Source organism: Triticum dicoccoides, chromosome 5B, assembly GCF_002162155.2.
Source record: "Triticum dicoccoides isolate Atlit2015 ecotype Zavitan chromosome 5B, WEW_v2.0, whole genome shotgun sequence".
NCBI classification, from domain to species: domain Eukaryota; kingdom Viridiplantae; phylum Streptophyta; class Magnoliopsida; order Poales; family Poaceae; genus Triticum; species Triticum dicoccoides.
The window spans coordinates 6,219,248-6,226,601 of record NC_041389.1 but is presented as its reverse complement, the minus strand read 5'-3'; the positions used below and the strand labels follow the sequence as shown (position 1 = coordinate 6,226,601).

General features: G+C 47.1%; 1 long non-coding RNA gene across 1 annotated transcript; it reads right to left on the bottom strand.

Moving 5' to 3' along the window:
* Positions 1 to 167: 167 nt before the first annotated feature.
* LOC119306992 lies at positions 168 to 5,072 on the bottom strand. The gene is made up of 7 exons (XR_005149103.1): positions 4,682 to 5,072; positions 4,237 to 4,559; positions 3,933 to 4,146; positions 3,605 to 3,642; positions 1,645 to 3,172; positions 1,135 to 1,345; positions 168 to 949 (listed from the first exon to the last, which is right to left on the bottom strand). It is a non-coding gene; the product is annotated as an uncharacterized LOC119306992 (long non-coding RNA).
* Positions 5,073 to 7,354: the final 2,282 nt, after the last annotated feature.

Here is a 7,354-nt window from a genome sequence, read left to right as displayed (position 1 = left end):
CTGCTCAGGGCGATGGGGGAGGGCCGGGGCCGGCGGCGGCTGCCCAGGGCGATGGGGGAGGGCCGGGGCCGGCGGCGGCTGCTCGGGCGATGGGGAGGGCCGAGGCCGGCTCCGCGCGACTGCTTGGGACGAAGAGGGGACGAGGAGAGAGGAGGGAGAACGAGAAGGACAGGGCGTGTGCGATGTGCGGGGGTGCGTGCATCATGGGTGGATAAGTGCGTCCGACAGGAGGGGTGGGATGGGTCCGTGCGTTATGGGCTGGTGCGGCTGAGATATTGCCATGTCATCGATCCGGGAGATCAATCCGTGTGCTGTGCTTCTTCTTTGCCGTCTGTAAAAAAACACAGACGGCAAAGGGTCCAGTTTGCCGTCTGCCAATAAAAAAAGAGACGGCAAAGATTCTTACAGACGGCAAACGGCATACTTTGCTGTCTGTAATAAAAAATACAGACGGCAAAGTCTTTGCCGTCTGTATTTTTTATTACAGACGGCAAAATATATATTTTGCCGTCTGTAAAACAAAAAGACAGACGGCAAAGACTCTTTGCCGTTTGCAATAAAAAACGCAGACGGCAAAGTACATTTTTGCCGTTAGTCATTCTTTGCCGTCAGCAGCTGACGGCAAATGTGCTCTTTGCCGTCTGGCCCGACGAAAAGCTGACGGCAAAGATGCCTACTGACGGCAAACTAGCTGTTTCCTGTAGTGTAAACCCCCTGTGCTTGGCATAAGCATCGTACACAGTTATTTGTTTATAAGTTTGTCGTTTGTTGTTAGTGCTGGTACAATTTGAAACACAAAATGTCAAGTAATAAGCCGTACCTTGTAAACATCTCCATATCCACCCTGTCCTATTCTTGAGTCCACTGAGAATCCATTTGTAATCTCACGCAAGTCATGTAACGGTATACGCTTTTCTGCAGTCATGGCATATCAGTTGGCTTGGACCTTCTGCACATACACAAAAGGGAAGTGTGAAAATTATATTTCCGTTATCATTAAATGGAAGAAAACAAATGTTCCAATGATGACAAAGAAAATATAATCGTTGCGAGAAGAAATAGTTTAACATTCCGTGGTCCTTGCATTATCTGACCCTCAGTGCCATATGTGATATCAAGAATCGGGTAACCAACCTGAAACCTCAAGCAGGAAGCAGCGCCCTCCAACTCCTCTGATACCGGCTCCTCCCCTCTCCTCTCCTCTCTGCCTAGCCTCCGAAGTCGATGACAAGCTAGGTGAGTCTCCCAACCCTGCACAACCAGAGCTGGATAGCAGTAGATCTAGTAGGCTTCCTCCTGCTAATGGCCTCTTGTATGTATATGGATCTGAACTCCCTGAGCTAGCCTGTGTAATGCGAAATCGAGCTCTTATCTACTCTTACATTAACGGGATTGCCATAGAAATTTTCTTCTAAAGAAGAAAATTGAAACAAAACGATTTATCGCCTCACACATCATGTCTCCTTAGAAAAATGCCATAAGTCGAAACGGCATGAAACCCAAAGAAGGCAGCGGCAAATCTGGTGTCACCAGTTGTGCAGATCTACTAGTATCTATTTTCTATGGATTTCCAGATGCTAGTGGAGATTTGGATGTGCCTACAGTGGCGCCACAATACAAATGTAGGGGGGATAGATCGCTAACCTGCTGCGTGAGTGGGGATCGCGGAGCTGTATGCAGCAGCAGATGCAGCGGCCAAATCCTCTCCAACTTCCAAGTGTATGCGGGGTAGGCGCCCCCGCCGGAGCCTTCAGACGCGGCTTGCCTTTATCGCCTTTTTCCCTCGCCCGGCGCCGCCTCCACCACCAGTCCTCACTCTTCAGCTATGCCGCACCATGGGCAGGAACAGGAATGTGCCATGCGCGGTCTCTCTACGCTTTTACGGTCAGACGAGACGGCTAGCTCTCTTTTTTTCTTTTTTCCTTTTGACTAGCACAAATGCCCGTGCGTTGCAACGGGAGAAGAAAAAAACATACTTCTTTATGTCCACTCAAAAGAATTAAAGCCACTCTTAACTTGCATGATCTGCAAGTATTTCAACACTTCCTTATGGACTCTATGGCTCGGAGGTCCATCTTAATAACGATCTAAAGTTAAAATGGAAGCAAGTAAGGAAGCAAAAGCAGTCTGTTAGGAGCTCTAACTCACAAACACATAGCTGCAGTTTCCTAATATAATCCAAATATATTTGAAAAGGATGATTGTATTAAAACGGCAATAACCAACCATGAATAATAAATTTTGGCAATAGAAACAACAAAGAGCAAGTTAATCATACACCATGAGATGCGATAGGTATATTAAGTTTGAACTTCTTGTGCTGAAACAAACAAATTGTGCATGCAGTTTTTTAAGCTTTAGCATGAGAGAATAGTACTTTGGCAATGACTGAGTTTCTTCACCGGCACGCTGATATTGACAATTACATGTATCTGTTTCTACTTCATGTTAAATGAAAATTTTGATTAATTTGCTTACCTGTCTAACCTAGGATATCACAATGCTCATAACAAATCTAATGACGTGTCTCACCTAACCTGCCAAACTCTGTTTTTTTTTCTTTGCGGGGGAACCTGCCAAACTCTATTATGATCAAATCTTTAAGATAGAGCTCCGGTCAAGTCGCTCGATTTATAACCTTTTCAGTTTAGAGTAGTAACATGTAGCGGCCAGGTTTTCTTATTTGGTGTTGGCTTGTTGCCTTAATAAAATGATCCTTTTCCAAAACAATAATATTACAAACACATAGAGGCTAAGAAATAGAAACTGTGTCTAAATGGATTGATACACCTTCTAACCTTAATCTAATGGACGCAGAGCATATCACCGTTTCCAAGAAACTAATAATCTAAGAGCACATCATCAACCATGGAGTCGTTCTGTTTGAAGTTCGGTGTCATGTAGAAATTTAGAGCGACATTCGGTAGCTCGCTGATGTGTTGTGAATTTCCAACCTTCAGTTTATATATGAACTCACCATGGGATAAAGCTAACCTGATATATTGAACTCAAATTAATAAATTGGAGAGACTTATTCTAAATTATAGTGATCGCAGACCTATGACCATGAACTGACTACATTGCTGTCCCAGCACAGCTCTTCGTCTTGGTCAAGCGCCATGGAAACCTAACCTCAAGCAACAGGAAGGAGAGAGTGTTGGGCCTTCCGAATCTGCATGTGTGTCAAGTTATACAACATGGATTTGTTAGCAATTTAGTCCCATCAGATTTAGTTCTAAATACTGGTATTGCGACTGAAAGATCATTTATATTGTTACAGAAAAACTGCCAAATGAATATGGATTTCATAGTGAATTGCAAGAAAATTTTATATGAATGTGCTATATGTTAAAAAAAATGCTAGCCTTGAACCCTTTTGCCACAGAACAAAGGAACCACATACATACAATTCTATATAGTACTTGTACTACAGGCAGCTAGTTTAATTTATGTATGTCCAACAGTTTCAAAGTCTGGCTATGGATGTTCAAAGAAAGGATTATAAGCTCTAGGCGTGATATTGAGAAATCTGGAAAGGTTGAATTACTTAAATGTCAAATATACTATATAGGATAAATATAGTTGAAGTCTAACCGCACCATACCTCTGTTTATGCTAGAAGGCAGAAAAAATAGAAACACCCTGCAGATAAGGATTACACATCAGAGAAGGGAGAGCTAAAAGCATGAGCTGGGCAGGAAGATCAAACATTACATAATAAATCAGGCCTATGGCAAATATTAACAATGAAAAGCTAATTAAGAAACCAATGCAACGTGAACCAGTCTCGCAAGTTCCCACAATCATGTATACGCAAAGACAACGGATATGATGCAGAACTTCAATGTAGTAGAAATTACCCACAAGGGGTATGCAAAAGCAGTTCAAAACGAATTTTATTCAGTTGTTGTCCTCTGAGCATTTTCTTCTACCTCTAACTTCCCAATCAGCGCAGTCTTCTTGAGGACTCTCTCCATCTCCCCATCCTTCTCATACTCCATAGAGTACCTCTAATCGTCATCCTCGACTCTTAAGAACCTCCCCCATCTTGGCTATCTAAATCATGCTGCTCATCCGCGCAAACGTTACAGTTGAGTTTCACCAGTCCTCCTCCCAACCTCGGTAGCCCCACCTCTAGTTTGTAATCTGTTACATCAGTTATACAACTACATAATGTTAGATAAGCAATGCACAACTACAAAAAGAAAAGGAGGTAAGCAATGCACAGCTACGGACCTAATTATCACATAAAAAGATTCAGAAATGTCACTCTTTTTATATATATAAAGAGCAATGTCATTATGTGTGTGGACCTCAGCTCCTTTCTCCTGATCGTCCGGAGCGACTACCTCTGCTAATACTTGGGAGAGGAATCAGTAGACAGCAAGTAGAAGTAGCTAATCCTCCGGACTGTGGTTATGGTCATGCCACTGCCAGAGCTACATGAATTTTGTGATGCCGCTATCGCCAGATCAAATCAGGGCTCGTGGTGTATCCCTTCCACGAGAGCTACCCGGGCTAAGGCCGGACTTCCAGATCTGAACGGGGAAGGATTGGACCTGGGGTGATAAAAGGTAAACTTAAAGGAATGGCTCGAGTCAAACGAATTAGGCAAGGCAAATTAAAGGAACAGAAGTTAGCTTGGCAGGAGAGAATCGCCATAGTTGATGACCATCTCGACCTTGCTCCCGCGCACTCGGAGGCGAGCCCTGCGTGCATCTCCACGGACACGATGTCGGCCACCTGTAGTAGCCGTGCGGGTGGCATAGCACACCGAGCTGCTCCCGCGCCCTCAGAGGCGAGCCCAACGTGCATCTCCACGGCCACAAGGTCGGCCACCTGGAGCGGCCGCACTGGCGCCGCAGCTCACGGGCCTCCCGCATCTAGCGCCGCGGCGGCATCGCCACCCCAGCACTACGGGTGTTGCCGGCTCGCCGCCTTCTACTCGTACACAACGGGGACTCAGATGCAGGGCGCGGCGAGGTGCAGACATGCAAGGTGGGAGAAGAGGAGGGGGAGGGCCGGCGGCGAGGTGGGTCGGAGGTCGCGACAAGGGCGCCGCCCCTCACCTGCCCGTGCTCCGCCGTCGCTCGAGAGGGGAGTCTAGATAAGATGAAACAGAGGATTGCGGGCTGAATTTCTTACAAACGTAGGGATTGTTTTGTAAAAACGAAACGTTTTCTTAGATTCACTTACAAAGGGACTGCGGGTTCAATTAGCAAAAAGCACAAGGACTTGTTTGCAAGACTGCCGCGACGGTGAACCCGAAGACCCAATCCGTGCTTTATTATTAAAAAAAATTAAATTAGGGAGAGATTTTGACGGGGACGAGACGAGTCGTTTCTTGGTTTCACTTTCACATGGGGGCAGCAGGGGTCGTCCCGGTCTCATCACGTCCCCTCCTTGTCTCACAAAGCAGTTTCGTACGCCCCCCCCTCCCCATATATCTCTCAAATTGATTTTTTTTTTCAGATAAAGGTTTCTCAACTTTGCTTTTATGTTCTACGCGTTTCCTTTTCTTTTTTGCCGGTTCTACGCGTTGATTTGATTGCCTCTCTTACATTTCTTATTTCTTAAAACCAGGTCGATCCCCAGCCTCTGCATCTTAACGATGTATACAATCATTTTATTTATTATTATTCACAAAGACCTTATAAAAAAATACATCATTATGTTTGAAGCTGTCATCTTAGCAACATCTGTCGTCGTTACTCCTATCCACTTGATGAATGGATGCAGATAGTCCTAGCCGAATACCCAGACCTCTCACCTAGGTAACGCCGCCATTATTCACCATGACCAGGGTCGAGGTTCAGTTTTCACTGGTAGTCTTGCCGCTCGAAACTCGCCACTGGACAGATCTGAAGACAGGTCCGCCGCAACCACCTAGCCGACCACCACCAACACAGTAGCGCGGGACAGAGCGACCATCGCTGAGGCACCGCCAGACGGGCAGAGCCACAACCTGGATGCCCGACTCATGACAGGATCTCTAGATCCAAGCCTCTGAGTAGGGGACTGCCTAGGCCACACCGCCGCCACGCGTCGAGCGCCCGCAGCCCTAGGCCATCTAGATCGCCGTGCTTTGCCCATCCCACGGCTGTCACCGCCTTTGTCCGCAGCTCCTCTATCGCCCGGGCCACCATAGGAGGGGAATCGGTGCCCCGCCGCCACCTTCCTCATGGCAGCCCAGTCTTTGCTAGGTCTGGCGGTGGTGAGACTAGGAGGAAGGGGGAGGAGTCGTTGCGGCTAGGTTTTTTTTACATATGCGCAAGACATCTTGTGACCAATAAGGGCAAACCTAAACGGACATGGAATTTGTCCTTTTCTTTGTTCATTTAGGTCAGTCAGGCTTAAACCAATGTATGGTTTTGTCAGTCAGACATGTAAGCCAAGCCCCAACCATCTCTCGGCAAACACCAACGCCGCTGCAGGAACGTCCGAAGTTGGCCTTATTTGTTGGTGACATGTGTTGCCTACACGTCGGGTGCTCTGCAGCGACACTCGGCCTTATCCTGAAAAGGGCTGCCATTTTGTTTGCCCACCCCCAAAAGATTGTGGCCATTAGGGCGAGTGTCCCACCCGGCATACAGCTGTACGCCAAGTGTGGCACTCGGCGCACTATGTTCACTAGTAGAAAACAGGGTACTAGTCCCTGTTCCAGAGGGCCTTTAGTCCCGGTTCTGGAACCGGGACAAATCAAACGGGACTAAAGACCAAAACCTTTAGTCCTGGTTTGCTTACGAACCGGGACAGAAGGGGCTCCACATGGCCGCTGTGGGGCGCCTAGGCAGGAGGACCTTTAGTCTCAGTTGGTAACACCAACCGGGACTAAAAGGCAGCCACGCGTCAGCAGCTCACAGGCGCTGGGTTTTTTTTAAGGGGAGAGGTTTAAGGGTTTGGAGGGTTAATTTAGGTGTTTCATATTGTGTTAGCTAGCTAATAGAGAGAAGTGACATCTCTTTCTCCGTGCTTGGTCACCTTGGTGAACTGCATGTTGTGTGTGACACTTGGCGTCACACACTCGGCTTATAGTTCGTCAGCATACGAACGTAAGCCATGTGTCTTTTGTCAGGGGGCTCGGCGTATAGATATGCCAATGCGAAAACGACGATTCATGGCAAAATAAAGCAACTGACGGCCAGCCCACACTAACAGTATCGGGAGTAAACCGAGCGACAGACACACGCACAGTAGACATGTAAGCCAAAACCCAACCGTCTCTCGGCAAACACCAACGCCGCTGCAGGAACGTCCGAAGTTGGCCTTACTTGTTGCTGACATGTGTTGCCTATACGCCGGGTGCTCTGCAGCGACACCCGGCCTTATCCTGAAAAGGGCTGCCATTTTGTTC